The sequence below is a fragment of the Nomascus leucogenys genome, chromosome X (genome assembly GCF_006542625.1).
Source record: "Nomascus leucogenys isolate Asia chromosome X, Asia_NLE_v1, whole genome shotgun sequence".
Lineage (NCBI taxonomy): Eukaryota > Metazoa > Chordata > Mammalia > Primates > Hylobatidae > Nomascus > Nomascus leucogenys.
In genome coordinates this window covers 125,478,129-125,493,420 of record NC_044406.1, presented here as the reverse complement: position 1 = coordinate 125,493,420, position 15,292 = coordinate 125,478,129, and positions in this window count along the sequence as shown.

Below are 15,292 nucleotides of genomic sequence, written 5' to 3'. Positions count from 1 at the left end.
GGTGGCTCACCACTGTAACCTCAGCACTTTGGGAGGCCAATGCATGCGGATCACTTGAGGTCAGGAGTTCAAGACCAGCCTGGCCAACATGGAGAAACCCTGTCTCTACTAAAAATACAAAAATTAGCCAGGCATGGTGGTACACACCTGTAGTCCCAGCTACTCGGGAGGCTGAGGCAGGAGAATCTATATCTTCAACTCAGGAGGCAGAGATTGCAGTGAGCTGAAATTGCACCACTGCACTCCAGCCTAAGCGACAGAGGGAGACTCCATCCACCCACCACCCCCCAAAAAAGACTAACTTTTTAAAAATCAGAATTGCGGCCGGGCGCGGTGGCTCACGCTTGTAATCCCAGCACTTTGGGAGGCCGAGGCAGGTGGATCACGAGGTCAGGAGATCGAGACCACGGTGAAACCCCGTCTCCACTAAAAAAATACAAAAAATTAGCCGGGCGTGGTGGCGGGCACCTATAGTCCCAGCTACTCAGAGAGGCTGAGGCAAGAGAATGGCGTGAACCCGGGAGGCGGAGCTTGCAGTGACCCGAGATGGCGCCACTGCACTCCAGCCTGGGTACCCGGGTGACACAGCGAGACTCTGTCTCAAAAAAAAAAAAAAAAAATCAGAACTGCAATTTCTTTTTTGTGTGGGAACCTCCCGCAGCAATCAAAAATTGCAATTTCATTGCCCAATCTGGCTTCATATTTTAGGATGATATTGGAGCTAACGTGAGCTAGCCTGGAAAATAGCAAAAGTAGAAATTGTATGGTTTTCAGTTTGCATTCTTTTAATGTCTTGATAGACAAAGCCAAATAATCTAAGCTCTTTTCTCTTTGCTATTTTGAACCTGGAGACATGTAATGCCTTAAAAGCTGTGAATATTAACATCTAATAAAAGTGACTAACTGCTAGTGATGGCCAATATAATGACATCTTAAGAAAAGTCATCTGCATGACTTTTTTTTTTTTTTTTGAGACGGACTCTTGCCTGTTACCCAGGCTGGAGTGCAGTGGCAGGATCTTGGCTCACTGCAACCTCCACCTCCCAGGTTCAAGAGATTCTCCTGCCTCAGCCTCCCAAGTAGCTGAGATTACAGGCATGCGCCACCACCCCGGCTAATTTTTGTCTTTTTAGTAGAGACGAGGTTTCACCATGTTGGTCAGGCTGGTCTCAAACTCCTGACCTCAGGTAATCCGCCTGCCTCGGCCTCCGAAAGTACTGGGATTACAGGCTTGAGCCACTGAGCCCAGCTACGTATGTTCTTTTTTAAACCACGCTTAATTACAGAGTAGGAGTTTACAGAATATTTGGAGCTCATTAAATATGCAAAAAAATTTTTTTTTTTTGAGACGGAATCTCACTCTGTTGCCCAAGCTGGGGTGCAGTGGTGCAATCTTGGCTCACTGCAACCTCCACCTCCTGGGTTCAAGAAATTTTCCTGCCTCAACCTCCCAAGTAGCTGGGATTACAGGCGTGCGCCACCATGCCCAACTAATTTTTTTTTTATTTTTAGTAGAGACAGGGTTTCACCATGTTGGCCAGGCTGGTTTTCAACTCCTGACCTCAAGTGATCCACCCTCCTCGGCATCCCAAAGTGCTAGGATTACAGGCGTGAGCCACTGTGCCCAGCCTCAATATGAAAAATTCTAAGTGCATTAATGCAGGCTTCACACATAAGACCAGTATAGGATATGTAACAGAAATATATGTACCATAAGTCAGAGAAGAATTTTAGCACAAAAGGAAGGAAGGAAGGAAGGAAGGAAGGAAGGAAGGAAGGAAGGAAGGAAGGAAGGAAGGGAGGGAGGGAAGGAGGATTGACTGATTTACCAGTGAAAATTCGGCCAAGCTAATACTTAAAATAATTAAGCCCCATCACTCCGATAGATAGTCTTTAATACTTCTTGGAAATGTCCTGATTTAAGTAAGAGAGTCACAAATTTCTCCTTCTTGGCCTTTTTGCAACATTGTCTTACCTCTTATGGTACCTTACTTCGTTCTCTCCCACTGTCCATTTTGTCTCCCCTATTCAGTAAGACCTATTCAGAGTCACACGCTCAATCCATCCATTGCTACCTTACTTTTCCCTTCTCCAGAGGGCACTGTGAAGCTAATTTCAAATGTGGCTCTTCCCTCTTAGACCAGTCCTGCTCCTTTTCTGTTGAATCACCTTTCTTACACTCATCTACTAAGCTTATAACCTGATCCTGGCTATGGGCCTGAAACGGATTATATTATATTTTGCTCCTTTTGTTCAGTACAATCCTTTCTAAAAATCCATTACTTTTTAAAAAGCATTGAAAGGTCAAATTTTAAACATTTCTCTTGTATATTATCTACATGAAATTATATAAGCATAGAGTTAAAAGGATTCTTAGAGATCCTCAATTCCACCCTCCTGTGGGGAGAGGGGTTGTTCTGAAGAGCCGAAAGAATGTTCATTCAGCAAGAAGACTACTTTCCACTGGGGCTAGGGGTGAGCTGGCTGTGGGATGGTGCTGGGAATCACAGATCTTTGGGCAGTCACAGTGAAGTAGTATGCTACATGTGAGATGGTTATAGTGTTGTCAAGCAGGGACTTACTAAAAGTCTTCAGCTTTGTCAGTTCCCACAGTTCTACAGTCCCTGCCACACTATGTGCAATCTCTAAGAATTAGAAGCAACAAAGGAAGGGAAATAGAAGTAGGAAAAAAGGGCTGGGTGCAGTGGCTCATACCTGTAATCCCAGCACTTTGGGAGGCCTAGGCGGGTGGATCACCAGAGGTCAGGAGTTTGAGACCAGCCTGGCCAACATGGCGAAACCCCATCTCTAGTAAAAATACAAAAATTAGCTGGGCGTGGTGGTAGGCGCCTGTAGTCCCAGCTACTCGGGAGGCTGAGGCAGGAGAATCTCTTGAACCCGGGAGGCGAAGGTTGCAGTGAGCTGAGATTGTGCCATTGCACTCCAGCCTGGGCTACAAGAGCGAGACTCCACTTCAAAAAAAAAAAAAAAAAGGTCTGCAGGAGCTTCAGCCAAGTACCTCCTTTGTAACCCATGTACTACTTACAATTACTCCTGTGCTACTGGAACCTTAGAAAACAAGGGTTAAGGCTGGGTGTGCTGGTTCACACCTGTAATCCCAGCACTTTGGGAGGCTGAGGCGGGCGGATCACCTGAGGTCAGGAGTTCGAGACCAGCCTAGTCAACATGGCGAAACCCCGCCTCTACTAGCTGGGAGTGGTGGTGCGTGCCTGTAGTCTCAGCTACTTGGGAGGCTAAATCAGGAGAATCTCTTGAACCCAGGAGGCAGAGGTTGCAGTGAGTCGAGATCACGCCACTGCACTCCAGCCTGGGTGACAAAGTGAGACTCTGTCTCAAAAAAAGAAAAAAAAACAAAGAAAGAAAAGGAAGGAAGGAAGGAAGGGGAAAAGAAAAGAAAAGAAGGGTTAAGCACGATTAATGAGTTTTGCAGTTATTTATATAATGCATAGAAATGTCATAAACATGGACTTACTACAACTTACATCTGTGAACTTTCAGAGAGTTTTACTTCTTTAGAATTATTCTATTATCTGGCTGGGTGTGGTGGCTCACACCTGTAATCCCAACACTTTGGGAGGCCGAGGTGGGAGGATCACCAGAGGTCAGGAGATCAAGACCATCCTGGCCAAAATGGTGAAACTCAGTGTCTACTAAAAATACAAAAATTAGCTGGGCATGGTGGTATGTGCCTCTAATCCCAGCTACTTGGGAGGCTGAGGCAAGAGAATCGCTTGAACCAGGGAGTCGGATGTTGTAGTAAGCCGAGATCGCACCACTGCACTCCAGCCTGGTGACAGAGTGAGACGCCGTCTCAAAAAAAGACTTATTCTGGTATATGTCTGAATCAAAATAACACATTGAAAAGATTGCTGAAAGAGATGAGGAAATAAATTGCCATCAATCAATATATATAAGTAAAAAATAAAACATAGGAATAATCTAGGTATAATACAGCCATTTTTCTCTGAACAGTAGAAATTTGCTGATAATGAAAAATCAACTATAGCCTCTATCATCGATCGCTTCCCTTCACATCTTTCCCTAGAAAAATGGGCCATTTTTGCATATTGCCTTGAAATGACCAAAAAGCAGGTTACTGAAAAGAAGAAATAAGGACCTATTTGTAATGCATGGCTGGAAGATTTAGCCCTGAAAATATTGAGAGTTGACTGTATCTGTCATAAATAGACCCTCTCTGCCATTTTTCAAAAAAAAAAAAAAAAATCAATGTCAAATTGCTTGGCTACAAATTGGGAGAAAACAATGTTATTGAGCTTCTTGCTTTCAATTTCCACATGTTCATCTAAATAAATATGAAGCTGCTCACAGCAAAACTAAACTTCCAAAGCACTACAGGACAGGCAGATATAGGTTATTAAAATAAAAGCAGTCAACTTCTAAAAGTTGTACTTGTTCAAAAAAGGAATATATTACTGTTGTAAAACCAAGTTTCTTTTATAAGTTTAGTTTTTCTGAAGGAATAGAGATGGCAAAGAGTGGAATTGTCAAAAATAAAATTTTCAAGGCCGGGCGCAGTGGCTCACGCTTGTAATCCCAGCACTTTGGGAGGCCAAGGCGGGCGGATCACGAGGTCAGGAGATCGAGACCACGGTGAAACCCCGTCTCTACTAAAAATACAAAAAAATTAGCCAGGCGTGGTGGCGGGCGCCTGTAGTCCCAGCTACTCAGAGAGGCTGAGGCAGGAGAATGGCGTGAACCCGGGAGGCGGAGCTTGCAGTGAGCCGAGATTGCGCCACTGCACTCCAGCCTGGGCGACAGAGCGAGACTCCGTCTCAAAAAAAAAAAAACAAAAACAAAAACAAAAATAAAATTTTCTGTGCTGACCTCTCTGGGCTCAAGCAATTCTTCCACCTCAGCCTCCCCAGTAGCTGGGACTACAGGTATGCACCGCCATGCCCTGCTTAGTTTCTTACCCTAAAGCTCACATTTTGTTGTACATTTCTGTCTGAATCTGCTTCTGATGAGGGCTTCATGAAGCTTCCATTCAGGTGCAAGGCAAGGGGAGCCAGAGTACGCAGATCACATGGTGAGAGGGAAGCAACAGAATGCGGAGAAGGTGCCAGGCTCTTTTTAACAATCAGATATCTTGGGAACTAATAGAGCAAGAACTCACTCTACTGAGGATGGCATCAAGGCATTGATGAGGGATCCACACCCATGACCCAAACACCTCCAAACACCTCTCACTAGGTCCCACCTCCAACCTTGAGGATCACATTTCAACATGAGATATGGAGGGAACAACCACTATCCAAACTACTCTGTTGCATCACAGGTAGTAGGGAGTAAGTTTTATCCAGTCACACAAGGCCTCAAAAGGTCCGCCGCACAAACATCCACATTGGTAATACTTTTGTAAAAAGTACTCAAATAAGAGGAGAAGCAAATCCAGGAGATGCTGCAAGGGGTATGTGGTTTAAGAGTGATGGTGTTGGGCTGGGCGCGGTGGTTCACACCTGTAATCCCAACACTTTGGGAGGCCGAGGCTGGTGGATCACCTGATGTCAGGAGTTCAAGACCAGCCTGAGCAAAATGGTAAAACCCCGTCTCTACTAAAAATACAAAGCTTAGCTGGGTATGGTGGTGCATGCCTGTAATCCCAGCTACTCAGGAGGCTGAGGCAGGAGAATCACTTGAACCCAGGAGGCGGAGGTTGCAGTGAGCCGAGATCATGCCATTGCACTCCAGCCTGGGCAACAAGCACGAAACTCTGCCACCAAAAAAAAAAAAAAAAAAAGAGTGATGCTGTTGGTGTTATGGGTTGAATTGTGTGCCCCAAAATTCATGTGTTGAAATCCTAACCCCCTGTGCCCCAGAATGTGACATTATTTGGAAATAGCATCATTGCAGATGTAGTTAAAATGAGGTCATACTGGAGTAGAGTGGGCCCCTAATCCAATGTTACTGGAGTCATTATAAAGAAGGGGGTATTTTGTGGCCGGGCTCATGCAGATGGCAGATGCTGGGACTTCTCAGCCTGTATAATTGCATGAGCCAATTCCCATAATAAATCTCCTCATATATCCTATTGGTTGTTTCTCTGGAGAACCCCAACTAATACAGTGGACTTTGAGAAAAAGAGCAAACAATCTCAGTTCCTGCTTGGCTATTCCAGCTTCAATTACTTTGTGCCCTGGCTGTACTTCACAGTCCAGACATTTGTAATATTGTCTGTTGTATTCTTAATAAATCTCCCTTTTCTGAGCTAGTTTGAATCAGATTTTACTCCTTGCTACCCCTGCTCTTTAATTAAGACAATGTACCATAAGACCTCTAAAAATTAGAACAGAAATGACAAATGGATTTCAACTCAAATGACTACTCTGATCTATTGACATGACTGTGTAGAGGGCCAGATTGAAAAACATTATGGTATTACTTCCAAATTCAATGACAAAGAGTGCTGTGATTGACTAACACTATTTGTTATGAAGGTGGGAGCAGAGAGTAAGCAGTGGCAACTGGCGACACATGTGCCACATATCTGCCATCACTGCCATTGAGGATGAAATTCAGGTAAGTATATGTCTTCCTGTAAAAAATGCTAAAGGTCCCTGTGTGACTACATTATGGAAATATGAGGTACACATAAAGACCCCAAATATACACAATCTCATAACCCCATAATCACAGCAGTTTGCTTAACTTTTGCCTGTTTCTTTCTTTCTTTCTTTTTTTTTTTTTGAGACAGGGTCTCACTCTGTCATCCAGACTGGAGTGCAGTGGCGTGATCTCGGCTCACAGCAACCTCCACCTGCTGAGTTCAAGCGATTCTCCTGCCTCAGTCTCCTGAATAGCTGGGATTACAGGTGCGGGTCACTACCACCCAGCTAATTTTGGTATTTTTAGTAGAGATGGGGTTTCACCATGTTGGCCAGGCTGGTCTCCAACTCTTGACCTCAAATGATCCACCTGCCTCGGACTCCCAAAGTGCTGGGATTACAGATGCGAGCCACCGCACCCAGCCAAATTTGCCTGTTTCTAAACATTCTTATACTTATGCAATCCTGAGATCACCAATAGAAATGACTATGAATCCATTTCTCTGGAAGGTTTTATTTGGACTTTTTTTAATTTTATTTTTTTTGAGATAGGGCAGGGATTCTACAGGTATTACAAATACGCACACTATCCAGGAAGCACATCCCTAAAGAGGATGAATCAGGGCAGTGATCAAGAGTCCTGTACTTTAGGGTCAGGTGCAGTGGCTCACACCTGTAATCCCAGCACTTTGGGAAGTCGAGGCGGGAGGATTTCTTGAGGTCAGGAGTTCAACACCGGCCTGGCCAACATGGCAAAAACCCATCTCTACTAAAAATACAAAAATTAGTCGGGCATGATGGTGCACACCTGTAGTCCCAGCTACTCAGGAGGCTGAGGCAGGAGAATTGCTTGAACCCGGGAGGTGGAGGTTGCAGTGAGCTGAGATCACACCACTGCACTTTTTCCAGCCTGGGTGACACAGTGAGACTCAAGTCTTTTTTTTTTTTTTTTTTTTTTTTTTTTTAAACGAGTCCTGTACTTTAGTCCTGTACTAAAGAAGGGGATATTTTGTGGCCAGGCTCATGCAGATGGCAGGTGCTGGGACTTCTCAGCCTGTATAATTGCATGAGCCAATTCCCATAATAAATCTCCTCATATATCCTATTGGTTGTTTCTCTGGAGAACCCCAACTAATACAGTGGACTTTGAGAAAAAGAACAAACAATCTCAGTTCTTGCTTGGCTATTCCAGTTTTAATTACTTTGTGGCCTGGCTGTACTTCACAGTACAGGCTGGGCGTGGTGGCTCATGTCTGTAATCCCAACACTTTGGGAGTCTGAGGTGGGCAGATCTCTTGAGGTCAGGCATTCAAGACCGGCCTGGCCAACATGGAAAAACCCCATCTCTACTAAAAATACAAAAAAATGTAGATGGGCATGGTGGCACGCTCTTATAGTCCCAGATACTTGGGAAGCTGAGGCAGGAGAATCGCTTGAACCCAGGAGGCGGAGGTTGCAGTGAGCCGAGATCACGCCACTGCACTCCAGCCTGGGCTACAGAGTGAGACTCCGTCTCAAAAAAAAAAAAAGAATCCTGAACACCAGATTGCTGGTGGACTGAGAAATAACTCAAGGCAGCCCCAAAGAGATAAGAAACCTAATGATCCAGTGCTTAAAGAGAAATAGAAAACTGTTGCCTGATGAACACACATGCACTTGGTCCATAAACTATTCCACCCTTTTGTGACCTGTCTATTCCTTTAAGCTTAATTTTATTTGGATAGCAATATTGGGATGGGGAGGTGAGTGGGTCTGCAAGAGATTTACAGTAATTAGACCTAGCTAAAACTTCCTGTGGATACCTGGGTGCCATTGGAAACATGCCTGCCCTATGGTAAAATACAACAGTCATTAATGATAGAAGATTGTTCAGCAGTCAAGGAATGACAGTTACCAGAGAAATAGCCTAATTATTTATTATGACTTATAGCTGAGCAGGAGTTCAGACATTACCAATCATAGTCTTAGTAGTGTTCTGTAAGAGAGAAGCTAATTAACTTCTTGTGAAGAATGACATGACCATTGTGCCTTTAAAGTCCAATATTCTATCTGGTTGCCTGGGTGATTGTGGGCAATCTATATGTATTTATGTACACACACAGTCAAGGAAGTAGCTTTACTCTGAATTTTAGTGAAACGTACAATGTAAGTACTTATTTGATGGGTTTCTTTTGTTGTTGGGTGTTCTCTGTTCCCCTCAGGATTGATTAGGAAGATTCTCATAAGCCACTGGTGCAGTAGTCCAGAGTGGGGGGGTGGGTGGAGTAAGAAGGAGGTGTTGAAAATTGAAAGGTGAGCCCACTGGGGCAGAGATCTTCCCACAAATGTAAAACAGAAGGTATTGCACAGAATACTTGGCAGCCACTTACAAGGTGTCATTCAAGAGGCAGTAGGTCAGTGAACACACTCAAAAAGCTTACTTATTGATACTTGAGGTCTCATCATCAGAGACCCAGCATTGCTCATTCCCTGTGGTTCTTATAAACATTCATACGCTTTTAGAAGTCCTCAAATTCTTAAATTGAAGAGGTTTATCAGATCTCATTCCTCAACTCATAAGGGCAGAAGGGACTGCAGAAGAGCCCTGTACACTTGAGGCAGTGGCTAGAAAAAGGCAGTGATAAAAGGAGGAAGGCAGGAGTTTGAGAAGCTCTAGTAGATATCTGTTGTGATGGATGGCTTGCTCACCTCTATTTCCTGTTTTGATGGGAGCTCTCTTTTTAAGAAGATCTCCTGGTTTGCTGATGAATTCTAGTGGAGATGAAATGTCTACCCAGGTAGGATGACACAGCTGCCGGTCACAAACTGAGTGTTATCTGATCTGGCTGGCCACACAGTCCGGTATGCTCAGTGGTATTTCGTCATCTTGTGGAAGGTGTATATGTGGGATAGGGCCTTTTTTTTTTTTTTTTTTTTTTGAGATGGAGTTTTGCTTTGTTGTCTAGGCTGGAGTGCAGTGGCATGATCTTGGCTCACTGCAACCTCCACCTCCCAGGTTCAAGAGATTCTTCACCTCAGCCTCAGGCACTCACCACCACACCCGACTAATTTTTGTATTTTTAGTAGAGACAGGGTTTCACCATGTTGGCCAGGCTGGTCTCAAACTCCTGACCTCAAGTGATCTGCCCACCTTGGCCTTCCAAAGTGCTGGGATTACAGGCGTGAGCCACCGCGCCTGGCCAAAATAAGTTAGTTTCATAAGCAAGTGGTCCAGGCTCCCATGGCACTTTCTCCTGCCATATTGCTGCCCCTCCCTAAATCCATACCAGTGGCCTTATGGCGAGTTACCTATAACCAAATGACTGAAGAAAAAAAGAAATACTTGAGTCTGGTTTACACACAACTTTGCACAGTTAAGGTGGCAGGCACCATCTGAAAGCGGCAGACTGCACCACTGGAAGCCCACCACGGGATGTCCATAAAAGACAATGGAAGAGACAAATTTTCCCATGTGGACAGAACTTTCGAGTAGCATATTTAGTTGCTTATTATGTCTACGAGAGATGACCTGAGGTACAGATCTACTCTGACTCACAGGCAGTAGCCAATGAGTTGGCCGGGAATTTAGAAAATGTTTCTAACAGCAATCTAAATATTGCTATTTGGAAACCTAAAATTATATCCACTTTAAAGTGGCATGTAAAATCCATACAATTTCAATCAGAAGCAATTTAATGTCATTCAATCCCCTCATTTTCACATGGGAAAATAGGGTCCAGCGAGTATAAGTGATTTGTCTGGGAAAAACTCTAGTTAACAGGTAGAACTGACATCTGGATCTCAGTTCAGGGCTGTCTCCTTAACAGCACATAGATAATCATTCATTTATTGTCAGCATTCCCTGAGCTTCAACATTGTGCCATGTTCTTCCCCGGGAAATGGGACAAAGATAAATAAGACATAGTCCCTGCCCTGAAGAAGCTCTTGCGTTTTTGGTGCCTATTGGTGTATTTGTGCACAGTTATATCCTGTGACAAGAAGTAACTGGAACCAAAATGGCAAACACTTTTTCAAGTAAGGCAGACTAAATACTTGCTGAAGAGTGCCAAGTGGAGTTACAAATGCTAGAAATTGAGCCAGTAAGACTATGGCTTAAAAAATAAAACAGACACCAACAGAGATATTAATTAATTCAAGGTTGGATTTGATTGTTAAGGGGAGTTTGCATCTCTATCACTGCTGGGAAGAGAGCCATTTTTAATGGATTTTGATGGCATCCTGCCTGAGTCTTAGTACCTAAATGTTGGCCTGGGTGAGATAAAATTTGAATTAATTGATCAGGAAGACTGGAGGGTGGTGCAATCTGCTATTATTTTAAAACAGTAGAAAGTGGTTCAAATAGGGCTGTGGAGTACCAAAAGTTTTGCTAATTTTCAGCTCTGAACCTCAAACTGTATTCTTTGATTCCTTCTGAAACCCCATCCCCTTTCCCAATTGCCCATTCTCATAAAAACTAAGCTTTGCTCAAAAGATAGAGACCACACACTCACATGCATTTTCTTCACCTAAGAGCACTTGATTTGCTTTTTCTTCTCTCAGCCTTCTTTATAGTCTTAAGGAAGAGCACTCCCTCCTCCTCTCTCAAATCTGAGCCCCGTGTTCTCTAGTTCATCCCTTTCTACCTCATTTCACACCTAGCTTCCTCAATTATCTTCTTTAGCTTCTCCTTTCTACAGAATTTTTCCTTTTCTACTTTTAAACACGTGTAGGTCTCCTCTAGTTCGGAAAAGAAAAGTTGTTTAACCCTGCTGACAGCCTTCCCAAGCTATTGTACGACCTTTTCTTCTTTCTTCCACCATCAAGCTTTGCAAATTAACAGTTTATACCTATAAACTCCTGCAATCTGGCTTCCAGCCCAGCTAACACTGAAACTGTACTTTTAAAGCTCATGCAGAATTTCTGAAGCACTAAATGAAATAGCTTTACTCAATTCTGATTTCCCTTGACCAGGAATAGATTTTTGAGGTTTAGAGCATCTTATACTAAGCTGTAACACCACATTTTCCATGCATACTGGGCATTTTTTATTTGAACACCCTATTATTACTTCAACATAGTTAAAAATGAACTCATAATTTTCTCCACTGAGGTTCCCCTGAGTGATTTTCCTATGGATGACAGACAATAAGCTCTATGAGAGCAGGGATCATATCATATTTCTCACATTCATTGCTATATTTCCACCAAATTACTTGGATGTAGTCGATATTCAGTAAATATTTGTTAAAATGAATAAATGAATGAACATCATTTTCCTAGTAAGTTTTAATTTCTTAGAGTTATTTTGGATTCATCCCTCTCTGTTCTATAAATTATTTCAGTGATTAAATCTTGTCAATTATGCCTCAAAACATAGTGGCTAAGAGTATGGATTTTTTGTCTTTTTTTTTTTTTTTTTTTGAGATGGAGTCTCTCTCTCTGTCACCTGGCTGGAGTGCAGTGGTGTGATCTCGGCTCACTGCAACCTCTACCTCGTGGGTTCAAGGAATTATTCTGCCTCAGCTTACCAAGGAGCTGTGATTACAGGGGCATGCCACTATGCCCAGCTAATTTTTGTATTTTTAGTAGAGATGGGGTTTCACCATGTTGGCCAGGCTGGTCTTGAACTCCTGACCTCAGCTGATCCGCCTGCCTGGGCCTCCCAAAGTGCTGGGATTACAGGCGTGAGCAACCACACCCAGCACTTTGCTCTGCTACTTTCTAGCTGTGACTTTGAGCACAACTTTGAGTTTTGTTCCATAACCTCTCAGTTTCTTTACCTATAAGATGGAAGATAATAGTAGTACTTGCCTTATTGGGTTAGTGAGTAAATGAGTGATATAGTGTGTACAAAGTGACTAGCACAGTGTCTGCACATAGCAAGTACTAAATAAATGATAGCTATTAAAATTACCTTTGACTACTCCCCAATGTGGACTCTTGCTTCCCTAGGGAGGTCTACTTAGTATTTTCTGTTTCATGTCTTTGCTGTTTCTCTTGGCTGAAATATTCTCCTTCCCTTCTGCCCATTCAAAATGCCATTTATTCTCGTTTATTATTTTTTATTTATTGAAAGTAATGCATATCCATAGTAAAAAGTTAAATAGATTTAAATGGCTTATAAAGAAAAAGAGCATGTGGCCAGGAGAGGTGGCTCACACCTGTAATCCCAGGATTTTGGGAGGCCCAGGTGGGCAGATCACTTGAGGCCAGGAGTTCGAGACCAGCCTGTCCAACATGGAGAGACCCTGTCTCTACTAAAAATACAAAAAATATTTAGCTGGGTATGGTGGTGCATGCCTGTAATCCCAGCTACTCGGGAGGCTGAGGCAGGAGAATCGCTTGAACCCGGGAGGTGGAGGTTGCAGTGAGCCGAGATCCTGGCATTGCACTCCAGCCTGGGCGACAGAGGGAGACTCCATCTCAAAAAAAAAAAAAAAAAAGCAAAGAAAAGAGAAACGAAAAAGAGCAGATGCCTACTCTATCTCTCCCGACTTCTGATCTGCACTACTAGAGAAACCACTTTTAATAGTTTTAACTGTTTCTTCTAGTATTAACTTCCATATTTCTTTTCTTGGTTTTTCTTTTTTCTTTTTCTTTTTTTTTTTTTTTGGAGGCAGAGTCTTGTTTTGTCACCCAGGCTGGAGTGCAGTGGCACGATCTCAGCTCACTGCAATATACGCCTCCTGGGCTCAAGAGATCCTCCTGCCTTGGCCTCCCAAGTAGCTGGGATTACAGGTGTCCACCACCACGCCTAGCTAATTTTTGTATTTTTAGTAGAGACGTGGTTTTGCCATGTTGGTCAGGCTGGTCTCGGATTCCTGACCTCATGCTATCCACATGCCCCAGCCTCCTAAGTGCTAGGATTACAGGCGTGAGCCACCGTGCACTCCGCCAGGCTAATTTTTTTTCTTTTTTTTTTTTTGACAGAGTCTCGCTCTGTCGCCCAGGCCGGAGTGCAGTGGTGTGATCTTGGCTCATTGCAGCAGCTTCCGCCTCTTGGGTTCAGGGGATTCTCCTGCCTCAGCCTCCCAAGTATCTGGGACTTCAGGTGCGCACTAACATGCCCGGCTAATTTTTGTAGGTTTTTTTTGTTTGTTTTTTTTTTTCAGTAGAGACAGGTTTTCACCATGTTGGTCAGGCTGGTTTCAAACTCCTGACCTCAAGTGATCCACCCATCTCGGACTCCCAAAGTGCTGAGATGACAGGCGTGAACAACCACGCCTGGCTTTTTTTGTATTTTTAGTAGAAATAGGGTCTCACCATGTTGCCCAGACTGGTCTCAAACTCCTGAGCTCAGGCAATCTGCCCACTTTGGTGTCCCAACGTGCTGGGATTACAGGCAAGCCACTGTGCCAGGCCCCATATTTCTATATAATGTACTTATATGGATATTTCTTAATCTTTCAATTTGTAGATACTACTTATTTTCTTTTTATTATGGAAAACAAAGACTTAGATCTCTTACAACAAAGCTCCCTCCAACTTGTTCTCCCTTTATCCTACAAAAGAGTTTTAATTTTGTAAACCAAGAATACAGTGTTTTGATTGCTATGACTATGTGAATGTCTGTCACAGTGGAGTCAGGGAGTATTTTATCATAACTCATTTACTTTCTTGAGCAACTTTTTGTTTTTCTTGGCATTAACAGCTGCCTTGGTTTTCGTTACTTAGTTTGCTTTACTTTCTATGTGTTTACCACTAAGGTTTCACTAATTTTCTGACAATACTGTAAAGCCTTTCTGAATACTATTCTCCGCATGGTCAAACACATTGAGTAATGTACCAGTTGTTTTTCTATTTTCTCTAAAGACATCCCTCCTTGATTCCTCTATCTTCCTACTCCCCTCTGACCTCTCTAGGTGTGCTACACAGCTGTCTCCCTTGAATTTTCATTCATTATCATCTGGGGAATTCTCTACTCCTCTCTTTCATGTTCATCCCATTTTCTGGATTCCATGTCTTCCTCCCTCTTAGTTTATTCTCTCATTTGGTAGAATGCGTATTCCAGTGGCTTACTGAGAATCAAAGTTAAAATTTTATACCATCTACTACTTGTGACCCCCAAAAATCTGAGACAGGTCTCAGTTAATTTAGAAAGTTTATTTTGCCAAGGTGGAGGACACGTGCCCGTGACACAGCCTCAGGAGGTCCTGATGACATGTGCCCAAGGTGGTAGAGGCACAGCTTTTATACACTTTAGGGTGACATGAGACATCAGTCAATATGTGTAATATGTACAATGGTTCAGTCCGGAAAGGTGGGACAACTCGAAGTGGAAGGGGGCTTCCAGGTCATAGGTAGATACTAGACAAATGGTTGCATTCTTTTGAGCTTCTTACTAGCCTCTCCAAATGAGGCGATCAGATATGCATTTATCTCAGGGAACAGAGGGGTGACTTTGAATAGAATGGGAGGCAGGTTTGCCCTAAGCAGTTCCCAGCTTGAGCAATTTTGGGGCCCCAAAGACTTATTTTCCTTTCACATACTCCTCAGTATGGACCATTGCTTCTCTAGACAGGTCTACTTACTATTTACTGAAATATTTTTTCACATCCACATCTTCACCATTTCCTTGGCTATAATGTTCTCCTACTCCCTGTTTTTGTGTCCAAATGCTATTTGTATTTTAAACTAATTTTTATGAAAATAATGTGTGTACACAGTTTAAAAAGTAGAACAGTTACAAGGCTTATAAAGAAAAAAAGTCCCTTATCCCTTTCTTCCCT